Consider the following 14,639-nt stretch of genomic DNA (forward strand, 5'->3'; position numbering starts at 1 on the left):
CTGAGCATGGATACGCTCTCTGGGGGCATTAGTGCAAGAACCGGCGGTTCTGTATAAACAACACACTACTGGTGAGACTAAGAAATTAGCTGGCACAGCGAGAATGTTGAGAGCAACTGGCATACATTATGTCTGCTTGGTTTTGCTGATGGCAATACCATGGTCGCAACTTGGAAGGTGTCTACATATGGTTATCATACAGTACGAAGAGAGAGAAGGGACACTCTAGGCGTGGATACGCTCTTAGCGGCTACTGGTGATATTTTCAAACTGCCAGCTCCTATAGGTACATAGATAATGCTGTTAAAATCAGAAAAGATTAAAGGGACAGCAAGAAGAAGCGGAGAGAAGAAAAAGCACACTATATAGGCGTGCATTACACCGAGGTATGTATCTAGGGCCTAATGTAGGCCTGTCTTGTACACTTTAACTTTACACTGGAAGAAAATCAAAGGGATAGTAAGAAGTAGCGGAGAGAAAGAAAAGCACACAATATGAGCGTGCATACGCCAATGTAGGTGTCTAAGGCCTGATGAGAACCTGTTGAGTACATTATATCTTTACAATGGAAGAAAATCAAAGGGATAGAAAGAAGTAGCGGAGAGAAAGAAAAGCACACAATATGGGCGTGCATACGCCAGTGCAGATATATGAGGCCTGGTAAAGACCTGTCTGATACATTATATCTATTACAATGGAAGAAAATCAAAGGGATAGTAAGAGGTAGCGGAGGGAAAGAAAAGCACACAATATGGGCGTGCACACACCAGTGTAGGTATCTGGGCCTGATAAAGACCTGTCTTATACATTATATCTATACAGTGGAAGAAAATCAAAGGGATAGAAAGAAGTAGCGGAGAGAAGGAAAAGCACACTATATGGGCGTGCATACGCCAGTGTAGGTATCCGAGGCTAGGTGAGGACCTGTCTGGTACATTATATCTTTACAATGGAAGAAAATCAAAGGGATAGAGAGAGGGAGCGGAGAGAAAGAAAAGCACACAATGATACAGGCCCTATTCTTATGGGATGGCGTGGCCTCATGTATACGGTTATACGTAACTTAAAGTGTTGTTTATAGGAAAACATTCAAAGGCAGTCTGTCATTCAGCCCCCATGGCTTCACTGATTTTAAACGATGGATCCATCTTGTTTCTAGGCGTAGTAGTTTACCGCCTCTGTCTCCTCTTCTTAGGCTATCCGGGATGTGATCAACTGCCATATGTCTCAGGTCACATAGTCTATGTTTCTCCTGTGCGAAGTGTTTCGCCACGGGCTGATCGTTCCCTTTGCCCATTAGAGCTTGGCTGATGGCCGAACGGTGCAGTGCCATGCGCTCCCTCATAGTCCTGATAGTTTTCCCCACATACGTCAACTTGCACGGGCAAGTGATCACATATACAATGTGAGTTGAGGTGCAAGTTAGCACCTGCCTGATAGGGAACCTCTCTTGAGTCTTGGGGTGCGTGAAGTGGGTTCCAATATCCATATGCTGACAGGTGGTGCATTTGATGCACCTGTAACATCCTGGTGCCTTGCTCAGGAAGTTGCTCCTGATGCTCCCCGCAGATAAGAAGCCTGTGACATCGTTGTGCACCAGCGTATCTTTTATGCTTTTGCCCTTGGTGTAGCATAGCATAGGTCTCTTGTTCTGGAAGCCAGGAAGATTCTTATCCGTTTTGATAATGGGCCACAGCGCTCGTGTTGCCCTGGGTAAGATAGCGCTGGCTGTGTTAAATCTTGTCACAAATGGCAGGATTTCTTGCTGGGGTTGTTCCGGGTTCTGTGCCCTCTTCAGAAGGCTTTCCCGCTCCATGGCCAATACCTCTTGTTTCTGCAGCTTGAGGGTCTTTGTCTCATTACCTCTTTGTTCAAACTTGGCCACAAATCTGTCCAGAACCTGAGGTAACAGCGCTCGGTCACTGGTAATTCTGGCAGCTCGTACCATTTGGGACTTGGGTAGTCCCCTCTTCAACGCCCTTGGGTGGAAACTGTTTGCCCTAAGGAGGGTGTTCCTATCCGTGGGCTTGGAGTAGACTGCAGTACTTAATAACCCATTGTTGTTCATAACCAAAACATCAAGATAATTGATTTCTTTGTGCGAGAAGCTATACGTTAACTTTATGGGTGACTCCCGGGAGTTGATGTTGGCTATGAGTACTGCTAGGGCCTCCTCACCTCCCGTCCAGATCATAAACAGGTCGTCTATGTACCTGGTGAACATGACGATGTGCTGTTGTATGTTAGGGTCATCCAGGAGCATGGTTCTTTCCTGTTTGAACATATATATGTTGGCGAATGAGGGTGATACACAACTCCCCATCGCACAACCCGATTTTTGACGAAAGAACTGGCCGTTAAAAAGAAAATAATTCTTGGTCAGAGTCAGGTCTAGGAGCTTCATGTATAAGTCCAGATCTAAGGTACTCATGTTGTTTTCCATGAGAAATTCTCGCATGACCGACAGACCATCTTGTTGGGGGATGCTGGTATACAAACTGGTGACATCCATGGTCACCAGCAGAGCCCCTGTAGGAAAAGTAGGTAGGTGGTTCAGCCTGTTCAGGAAATCGGTAGTATCCTTTATGTGGGAGGGTTGTTGGGTAATGAGGGGTTGGATGATACTGTCCAGAAATTGGGATATGGGTTGGTATATGGACTGGTACGCACTAATGATGGGGCGGCCCGGGGGGTCTGTCAGGGACTTATGGATTTTGGGAACCATGAAAAACACAGGCACTGCAGGATGGGGTTGCGTAAGGGTGGCCTTCAGCTTTTCAGAGATCAGGTTGGTCTCTTGTGCCGTTTTTAAGATGCTGTCCAGCTCATTTTTGTAGCTTATAGTGGGGTCACTGTGCAATTTTTCATAGACGCTAGTGTCATCCAGCTGCCGATAGGCTTCTTTAATGTAGTCGGTCGTATTGAGGACCACTATCCCACCCCCCTTGTCTGCTGCTCGAAAAACCACATCTTTGTAGGATCCCATGTTGTTCAGGGCTTTGAATTCCTCCTTGCTGAGGTTACAATGCGTGGGGTGTTGTGGGGCAGTGTATCTGTTCACTGACTCTTCCATCAGGCGCAAATAGGAGTCTATTGAAGAGTTAGTGGATACCGGGTCGAACGTGGATTTACTGTGTGCTAGTATAAAACCCTGGTGCGGGTCCGCGCTGGGGGTTTTTGGGACATGTTGGAAATGTTCCTGCAGCCGGAGTTTCCTCCCAAAGCGGTGCAAGTCACCCTTCCAGGTGAGCTCATCATAAGGTGTGGTAGGCACGTAAGACAGTCCCAAATTAAGTACCCTCTGTTCGATGTCAGTGAACTGTCTGTTGGAGAGGTTATAGATTAGCGATTCCGTTGTTCCTTTACCCTTGGTGATTCGCGCATTCTGGCCCCCCCTGCGGGTGGTCGACCTCCTCTTTTGGTGCCTTTGGATGTGCTGGCCGCCGTAGGGGTCCCTAAAGGGACTTCTGTATCAGGGGCATCCGGGGTGTCAGAATCCATCTGGAAATCACTATCGCTTTGTGACCGATTGGGGGGTCTTCTGGAGTTGGTACTTCTGGAACGTCTGAATGGTTTTCCCCTGCCTTGTTGAGGGGGTTGTACACTAGGGGTATTGCCCGATAGCCACCGGTATACGGCATTGTGCTCGTAGTGATCTCTCACAATGCTTAGTTTGTTCCTCTTAAACTTGATCAGGTCGCTTTGGTAGTTATTACACTGTTCCTGCAATTTGGACAGCCAGTCAGTGCTGGTGTCTGCCAAAAGCGTTTCCTTGTGCAGTGATTCATAGGCTTATTTTTGGTACGTTGCAGCTCTTCTTGCTATACAAAAATGAGCTGGACAGCATCTTAAAAACGGCACAAGAGACCAACCTGATCTCTGAAAAGCTGAAGGCCACCCTTACGCAACCCCATCCTGCAGTGCCTGTGTTTTTCATGGTTCCCAAAATCCATAAGTCCCTGACAGACCCCCCGGGCCGCCCCATCATTAGTGCGTACCAGTCCATATACCAACCCATATCCCAATTTCTGGACAGTATCATCCAACCCCTCATTACCCAACAACCCTCCCACATAAAGGATACTACCGATTTTTTGAACAGGCTGAACCAGCTACCTACTTTTCCTACAGGGGCTCTGCTGGTGACCATGGATGTCACCAGTTTGTATACCAGCATCCCCCAACAAGATGGTCTGTCGGTCATGCGAGAATTTCTCATGGAAAACAACATGAGTACCTTAGATCTGGACTTATACATGAAGCTCCTAGACCTGACTCTGACCAAGAATTATTTTCTTTTTAACGGCCAGTTCTTTCGTCAAAAATCGGGTTGTGCGATGGGGAGTTGTGTATCACCCTCATTCGCCAACATATATATGTTCAAACAGGAAAGAACCATGCTCCTGGATGACCCTAACATACAACAGCACATCGTCATGTTCACCAGGTACATAGACGACCTGTTTATGATCTGGACGGGAGGTGAGGAGGCCCTAGCAGTACTCATAGCCAACATCAACTCCCGGGAGTCACCCATAAAGTTAACGTATAGCTTCTCGCACAAAGAAATCAATTATCTTGATGTTTTGGTTATGAACAACAATGGGTTATTAAGTACTGCAGTCTACTCCAAGCCCACGGATAGGAACACCCTCCTTAGGGCAAACAGTTTCCACCCAAGGGCGTTGAAGAGGGGACTACCCAAGTCCCAAATGGTACGAGCTGCCAGAATTACCAGTGACCGAGCGCTGTTACCTCAGGTTCTGGACAGATTTGTGGCCAAGTTTGAACAAAGAGGTTATAAGACAAAGACCCTCAAGCTGCAGAAACAAGAGGTATTGGCCATGGAGCGGGAAAGCCTTCTGAAGAGGGCACAGAACCCGGAACAACCCCAGCAAGAAATCCTGCCATTTGTGACAAGATTTAACACAGCCAGCGCTATCTTACCCAGGGCAACACGAGCGCTGTGGCCCATTATCAAAACGGATAAGAATCTTCCTGGCTTCCAGAACAAGAGACCTATGCTATGCTACACCAAGGGCAAAAGCATAAAAGATACGCTGGTGCACAACGATGTCACAGGCTTCTTATCTGCGGGAGCATCAGGAGCAACTTCCTGAGCAAGGCACCAGGATGTTACAGGTGCATCAAATGCACCACCTGTCAGCATATGGATATTGGAACCCACTTCACGCACCCCAAGACTCAAGAGAGGTTCCCTATCAGGCAGGTGCTAACTTGCACCTCAACTCACATTGTATATGTGATCACTTGCCCGTGCAAGTTGACGTATGTGGGGAAAACTATCAGGACTATGAGGGAGCGCATGGCACTGCACCGTTCGGCCATCAGCCAAGCTCTAATGGGCAAAGGGAACGATCAGCCCGTGGCGAAACACTTCGCACAGGAGAAACATAGACTATGTGACCTGAGACATATGGCAGTTGATCACATCCCGGATAGCCTAAGAAGAGGAGACAGAGGCGGTAAACTACTACGCCTAGAAACAAGATGGATCCATCGTTTAAAATCAGTGAAGCCATGGGGGCTGAATGACAGACTGCCTTTGAATGTTTTCCTATAAACAACACTTTAAGTCACGTATAACCGTATACATGAGGCCACGCCATCCCATAAGAATAGGGCCTGTATCATTGTGTGCTTTTTTTTCTCTCCGCTACCTCTCTCTATCCCTTTGATTTTCTTCCACTGTATAGATATAATGTATAAGACAGGTCTTTATCAGGCCCAGATACCTACACTGGTGTGTGCACGCCCATATTGTGTGCTTTTCTTTCCCTCCGCTACCTCTTACTATCCCTTTGATTTTCTTCCATTGTAATAGATATAATGTATCAGACAGGTCTTTACCAGGCCTTATATATCTGCACTGGCGTATGCACGCCCATATTGTGTGCTTTTCTTTCTCTCCGCTACTTCTTTCTATCCCTTTGATTTTCTTCCATTGTAAAGATATAATGTACTCAACAGGTTCTCATCAGGCCTTAGACACCTACATTGGCGTATGCACGCTCATATTGTGTGCTTTTCTTTCTCTCCGCTACTTCTTACTATCCCTTTGATTTTCTTCCAGTGTAAAGTCAAAGTGTACAAGACAGGCCTACATTAGGCCCTAGATACATACCTCGGTGTAATGCACGCCTATATAGTGTGCTTTTTCTTCTCTCCGCTTCTTCTTGCTGTCCCTTTAATCTTTTCTGATTTTAACAGCATTATCTATGTACCTATAGGAGCTGGCAGTTTGAAAATATCACCAGTAGCCGCTAAGAGCGTATCCACGCCTAGAGTGTCCCTTCTCTCTCTTCGTACTGTATGATAACCATATGTAGACACCTTCCAAGTTGCGACCATGGTATTGCCATCAGCAAAACCAAGCAGACATAATGTATGCCAGTTGCTCTCAACATTCTCGCTGTGCCAGCTAATTTCTTAGTCTCACCAGTAGTGTGTTGTTTATACAGAACCGCCGGTTCTTGCACTAATGCCCCCAGAGAGCGTATCCATGCTCAGTGTGTGCTTTCCTTCTCTCCTGCATCCTGCTGTCCCTGTTATTGTTCATAATGTTTGGTATAGATATGTAGTCTCCCTGAAAGGGACTGTAGATCCCGCTGTACCAGCAGAATTAGGTTCACCTAATGCATTTCAGGCTCTTTCAGCCCTTACTTGGCCCCCGTAGCGTCCCTTTCCACATACAAACCAGATAGGTCGACACACATAGTGACGACATCTAGTTCACTAAGCCATCATCTATATACACTTGGAAGTTCCAGTGTACCTGCTGAAACCGGCCAGTGGCTGATTTTAATTATACCACGCGCCTCGCGCATGTCTCGGTTTTAATTATTATGATATCACCAGGAGATTTAATTGTGCCCGATTTCTTACATGTAGTATTTCCATATATGCAATTTTTATTAGCAACTTTTAGGCACCTGTACTGTTTTTTAATGCTTCATTTTCACTTCTGTTATCCTAGGTTACGTGTAATGCTGGACCTTAAGTGCCACCCACCGGGTATTACTATAGCACCATGGTAACCACTGTGCGTGCGTTCCATCCACCCCTTACTTCCGGCGCTGCTGGAGCCTGCGCTCCATAGCGCGTCGTTTTTGCGGTTCAGTGACCTCTTCCTGGGAGCCAGTTCCGGCGCTACGACCCGCAGATGGAGCAGGCCCGGCCCAGCATGCCACGCAGCCTCCTAATCACTCACCCTTATTTAAGGTAAGCACGTTTTGATGTTATTTGTTCACACACACCTTGACAAAGGGGCGCAGCCCCGAAACGTTGGTTGTTCCACTGTTTGTTTAATACAGTCTCTAAAAAGACCCACGAGTGCCAGTCTTTTTCTTCATCTCTACTGTCCACCGAGACGGGCACCGGGGCAGTTGCCCATGAAGACGGAGTGCCGGACCGTACCACAAGTATATATATATATATAAATTTGTATTTTACATATCTGATCAAAATTATTCCACCCCAGCATCATGGTGTACACTACCTCCAGCCCAGGCCTATACACAGCGGGAAAGTGAAACGGCTTCTGTAGGGGAACCAGATCTTGATTTTTTTGGCATATATATATATACATGTGGGGTGACGGGCGGCACTCTCGGTCCTTCAGAAGCGTGAGATGTCTGGAAAAAAGATCTCACAGCCAAGTGTAGATACAATGTTTCGATATTTAATCGTCTTCAGGTGCATAAGATATATATATATATATATATACAAAACAAATATAGGTGCGCTGACACTATTAAGTCCGTTCAGTCCAAGGAAACAAGTTCTTTGGATGTATAATCCACACCAGTCCAAATGAATTTTACTAGGTGCAGCTCCCCTCTGAATGTCCCGATTCCCACGGGACTCCAAACGTAAACTCCACCTAAAACAAACAGAGGGGGCGCTTCATGGTGTAATATCGTTTTAATAAAAACGTGGAAATCACTTTAAAAACTTTTCTCCCACGGAGAAGATAAAGCCCGTACCGAAGTAATCATCCGGTGTGGGCTGAATACCACAAGATATGTAAAACAATCCACTGGTTCAATACTGCATGCCCAGAATTTTAAACGTGTCACTCACGGTACCACTCGGCAAGACGCCGGCGCCTCAGCGTCTCAGCAGCGGGGCTTCCAAACAGCGTGAACACAGCGGACTCACAGATGCGTCACACAGACCACGCGTGGGGCGTGGTCTGTGTGACGCATCTGTGAGTCCGCTGTGTTCACGCTGTTTGGAAGCCCCGCTGCTGAGACGCTGAGGCGCCGGCGTCTTGCCGAGTGGTACCGTGAGTGACACGTTTAAAATTCTGGGCATGCAGTATTGAACCAGTGGATTGTTTTACATATCTTGTGGTATTCAGCCCACACCGGATGATTACTTCGGTACGGGCTTTATCTTCTCCGTGGGAGAAAAGTTTTTAAAGTGATTTCCACGTTTTTATTAAAACGATATTACACCATGAAGCGCCCCCTCTGTTTGTTTTAGGTGGATATATATATATATATATATATATATATATATATATATATATGATAACTAAAGTCCGTGGAGGGTGCGGCACTCAGCACAGTACTGGAAATAAATGTACCAACTACAGTGGTTTAAGACAACGTTTCAGTTGTATTTATCACAACTTTTTTCAAGTCATACAATAACAAACAGTAGCAAACATACCTTTATAGATGAAAAACACCCTTGTGACATGAGAAGCAGGAGCGGGACGAACATCCGGCATGGGCACCATGCGATGACGTCATGGCGCCGGCTGTTACGAGTGACAACAAAAACCATCACCATGGCAACCAACAGTACTGCGGAGAAAAAGGATAGCAGTCCATAAGTATACAATAAACATGAAGGCACTGAGCAATGCTTAAGCAATATATATTGAATGAGTCTGGGTACAAACAAAAGCATGGCAGGCAGGATAAGTTAACGATAGCACGCTAGTGAGGCACTTTCATTGAGGCCCCGGGGTGCGATGACGTCCAATCTGTGAATCCACTGTGCTTCTCTTTTGCGAAGCAACAGTGCGCGGTTACCACCTCTAAGTAGAATGATGAGATATCTGAGGGAATTGATGGGATGTTTAAATTCAGCGAAATGACGCGCAACCGGTTGTTCGCTGGTTCCAGATTGGATGGCTTTGCGGATGGCAGAACGGTGAGCTGCCATCCGCTCCTTAAACTTGCACTCCGTTTTACCGATGTATGAAAGCCCACAAGGGCAGATTAATTGATACACCACGTGACTAGTGTCACAATTGACATGATGCCTAATAGTAAGCTTGGTGCCGTTATGGGGATGTGAAAAGGTAGTACCAGGGATCATGAATTGGCAGGTTACACAGCCACATCTGGTACACCCTGCTGGTTTGGATTGTAAAAAGGACCTGACAGCGGGTACTGGGTGCTGTAATCGGGATACATCCGTCTTGACCAGCCAATCTTTCAAATTGCGGCCCCGGGAATAACAGGGCAAGAGGCTGGTGTCACTAAAAGGCATGATAACTAATATATACTTTTCCCCTTTTGCACACTTACATGCTAACAGCATCATGGTCTGCACCTCAGCCTGTTCGTGACCATCCACATAGGCCATCAGCAACAGTGTCTGTCCCCCCACCTGACACTGATGTGTGTGATGTGGACACAGGTTAATGTGTGCGTCTAAATAAATGTGTGCAAAATGGCCCATAACAAAAGGTTGAGAAATAGAAATATTTAAATATTAATCACTTTATATTTTTAACAGCGCCAGCATCAGCACCCCAATCATCCCCTCCTCTTGGGCCCATGAGAATTTGGCAAACAGTCCTAACCCCACAACGGGCAAATTAAAATCAATCCAACAAAAGGTAAGACATACTGGGTGAGATTTAATAGGATGAGAGATTCAGAAAGTGAGAGATTTGGTGAGTGATCTCCAGTTTTTTTTAAAGCAGCAATCATTTACACTTAAAAATCAAACTGGTTTGCAGTGTAAATGATTGCCGCTTTAAAAAAAACCTGGAGATTTCTCACCAAATCTCTCACTTTCTGAATCTCTCATCCTATTAAATCTCACCCACTGTATTATAATGTTGTCAGTTATTGCACGCAGGACATGCTTGTACTTATTACTAAACACCATCACCCTCTCCAGGAGTCACACATCGCTCTGCTCCTGAACTTCACTCCTAATTAATGATTGCCATCACCTGCTTCAACACACCTTTGTTAGTAACCCTCATGTGTGGTGCAGGTGTAATCAATCATACAGTACATTTAGTGTGAAGTTCAGAAACAGCATGCGATTTATCCTGGAGGGTGTCATTTATGTAGGATGTGCAGCAATATTTGCTGGTAGCTAGGCTGGTGTACATAGAAAATATCAGATATTACACAGAATTATGTGGTAACCGTAGTAAAGTGGTAATGCCACATGTTACACTAAACTAAGTTTTAATTGTAAAATATTTGTCTGTTTTTGGTAATGATGTTAGGCCTTTTCTTTTCATGCAGATGGCAACCATGTGAGCTTCGTGATTTTTGTGACATGAGCTAAAAGTGAACAGTTTGTGACTCCCTGTGTTCAGATAATTTCACATTAGTCAAATTAATTCACATATCTGGAGGATGCGTTATTCACATTTGTATTCAGATTTTAAATCCATATGAAAACATTACTGCTGGTAGAGTGACCAACTCATCCCTTTAATCCGAGACACATATTAATTACACAGGCTTTCACCTGGTTTTAAACTGCCACAGAACCTGTGTAATTAATATGTGTCCCGGATTAAAGGGATGAGTTGGTAACCCCAGGAGTATTTTTGTGCAGGCTCCAGCAGGAACTGTGGCCCTTATTCTAGCTCACTCTTTCTCACAAAATATTTCTTAGATGGACAAAACCATGAGCACTGCAGGTGAGGCAGGTGTTACTTGTGCAGAGATAATTAGATTTGGGTGGGGTTTTACATTTGCCTCACCTGCAGTGCACATGGTTTTGTCCATCTAAGAAATATTTTGTCAGAAAGAGTGAGCTAGAATAAGGGCCACAGTTCCTGCTAGAGCCTGCACAAAAATAGCCCTGGGTAACCCTAACTGCTGGGTGCTTGACATCATGACAGTAATTTATTGCCATTACAACATAATCAGATAGTGGTGTTTTCAATAGTCTGCCATACTGACATCAGCTAAAAAAATCATTAGGTTGTATTTGCAAGGATGCAATGCAATATATCAACATGTGTTTTCCCAACAGGTTACACAACAACAATAGTAGGCAGATGAAATTCCATATACAGGATTATCTATGTGTGTTTCACATCCCTAATGCATACTTGCCTACCTGACCCTCTCCATGCGGGAGAAAATGCTCTGTTCCTGGACTTCCCTGGTAATGTACGATTACCAGCACCTGTGGTGACACACCTTTCTTATCAGTTACCCTGCTCCCCACAGGTGCTGGCAATCCTACATTATCCATACCTCCCAGCATGCCCCTCTCCAGGAGGACACAATGCTCTGTTCCTGGGCTTCCCTGGTAATGTATGATTGCCAGCACCTGTGGTGACACCTTTCTGATCAGTTACATAGCTCCCCACAGGTGCTGGCAATCCTACATTATCCATACCTCCCAGCATGCCCCTCTCCAGGAGGACACAATGCTCTGTTCCTGGGCTTCCCTGGTAATGTAGGATTGCCAGCACCTGTGGTGACACCTTTCTAATCAGTTACATAGCTCCCCACAGGTGCTGGCAATCCTACATTATCCATACCTCCCAGCATGCCCCTCTCCAGGAGGACACAATGCTCTGTTCCTGGGCTTCCCTGGTAATGTATGATTGCCAGCACCTGTGGTGACACCTTTCTAATCAGTTACATAGCTCCCCACAGGTGCTGGCAATCCTACATTATCCATACCTCCCAGCATGCCCCTCTCCAGGAGGACACAATGCTCTGTTCCTGGACTTCCCTGGTAATGTATGATTGCCAGCACCTGTGGTGACACCTTTCTTATCAGTTACCTAGCTCCCCACAGGTGCTGGCAATCATACATTATCCATACCTCCCAGCATGCCCCTCTCCAGGAGGACACAATGCTCTGTTCCTGGGCTTCCCTGGTAATGTATGATTGCCAGGACCTGTGGAGACACCTTTCTTATCAGTTACCTAGCTCCCCACAGGTGCTGGCAATCATACATTACCAGGGAAGTCCTGGAACAGAGCATTTTCTCCCGCATGGAGAGGGTCAGGTAGGCAAGTATGCCCTAAAACGTCACATTTATACAATATACATTGCATGTTACAATGTGAGAGCATATAGCATTTTATAAAACATTCAAATTGTAACTGTTTTGTTGATAAACTTTATTTTTTTTACAATTATAGGTGTGGACATTCCAGAGGCTGCCGACACAGCCATCATTCCTGAACAGCCGCGTTATACACAGCATTCAAGGCCACTAACACCGTCACCTCCCCAGAGCCACAGAGCCCAAAGCTAATATTAAGCCCCGGACAAAATGACGGTTCTTCAGCTGACTTCTTCAGTAACTGGTCAGCACACCAGGCCAGATGTGAGGTAGCTCTGAACCAACAAGCTACCAACATGAAGGAGCTGGCCAAACAGAATTATCGTATATACTGTGGCCCTATTGCATAAGGATACAAGGACAATGAACCAAACGTTTTCTCAAAGCCTTTTGGAGCGCCTCCAGTTTGAAAGTTGCATGGTGACGTTAATGGAGGCTTATGTCAACATCTGGCAAGACAGACAAGATTCCAGGAGGATATTTCTCTCTCTTTCAGGGAGAGAAATATCCTTGCGGCCAGAGACACCAGTGCTTCCCAAACAAGCACAGCTATGCCCCAGTCCATCCCAATAAACTCAGTAGCGCACGCAACCAGAAACGCCCCTAGGAATCTAATGACCCTAATCTGAAAGTTGAGGGTCCCCTCTTTCCATGGGTACAAGAATTTTAAAAATAGGCCCTGGGGAACCGGAGATATCTGACGTCAAAGCAGTGGTCCCCATCCAAGCCTGTTAATTGCTCTTCCCAGTCAGATATTTCAGGTTCTGTCTGACTTAGAGTTTTTCTGAGGGTATATTCCAAAAGCTGGGACTCTCCCCCTTTGAGGAACACTAGTCTTGTGTCTCTACTATGCCCAGAACCAGAGATATCAGCCTTCCAGCAGCTGGTTACTGCTCCAGCTCCACACACCTGGTATGTAGTTTTATATACTCGTTGGCAGATTGCTCTACCTCCTGAACTCTGATCCCCTAGTACCCAATACCATTTGGTAGGTGGGATTCTCTAGTTTTTAATTCCATAAAAGCTAAGAAATCTATTTTCGGGAACTGGAGATATCTGCAGTCAAGCAAGCTGTCCTCCCACCAGAAAATGATGAATAATAAGCCCACTCCACTATACACCCCTCCTCTGCATATTAAACATCCTCTACCACCCTGGAAGTTATGTATCAGGGCCCCTTCATTCAGCCCAATGCCCCCTTCTCCCACCATCTGTGCAGTAAAGGGGTAATTAGTGGAAATTACTGATCCAGGCCCTTTCATGCTGAGCGGTTGATATAATACCCCCTACCACCCGCGGGACATCAAAGCTTCCCATACCCCTACCGCTGGAGGATAGGTAGGGGCCCCAATACATTGCTATGCCCAGGGGTCTACACTGCTGTTATGTGTGTGTGTATATATATATATATACACTTACCCCCCTGTAGAAGGATGAAGACCAGCACTCAGACGTTGGTTAGATGAAGAAAAAAACATAGTTTATTCCATGTGCAGATACAAGCAACACGGGCTGTCCCGACAGCCGTTTCAACTGGGCATCAGCCAGTTGTCATCAGGGGAACAGAGCACACAGCAGCCCCAGTTTAAATAAGGTGAAATTGTGCCAAAAGAAATGTAAATGAAGGTCCTTTGACCTCACTTGCTCAGGTCTGACATCATCAGGTGCCCCGTCAGGTGGGGAGGCGGGTGGCGCTGGAGTGAGTGATAGTGGGATTCCCCGTGGTATTAGCCTGTGATAGGCTCGCTGCGGGGATCCCGCTGTCAGCTGTGTGAACGCGAGGTTGCTAGGGAACAGGACACTAGGACAGTGGCAGTGTCCGTGATAGGGGAGAGCCTGTGAAGTGTGCAGAGATCAGGGATGAAGGATACGGCGCTGAGTCCGTGCTGTCCAGTTGTCGGGGCACTAATGGTTAATGTCAGATCTGGTCAAGTACACACAGAGTACCAGACACGGTGCGTACATAAATAAACAAATAAACAGATATGTCTGGGACAGTCACAGATAATGAAGGCAAATTGCTGCTGGGTGCAGGACATATCCTTCATCCCTGATCTCTGCACACTTCACAGGCTCTCCCCTATCACGGACACCGCCACTGTCCTAGCGTCCTGTTCCCTAGCAACCTCGCGTTCACACAGCTGACAGCGGGATCCCCGCAGCGAGCCTATCACAGGCTAATACCACGGGGAATCCCACTATCACTCACTCCAGCGCCACCCGCCTCCCCACCTGACGGGGCACCTGATGATGTCAGACCTGAGCAAGTGAGGTCAAAGGACCTTCATTTACATTTCTTTTGGCGCAATTTCACCTT

This window comes from Crinia signifera, chromosome 7 (genome assembly GCF_055691185.1).
Source record: "Crinia signifera chromosome 7, ASM5569118v1, whole genome shotgun sequence".
NCBI lineage: Eukaryota > Metazoa > Chordata > Amphibia > Anura > Myobatrachidae > Crinia > Crinia signifera.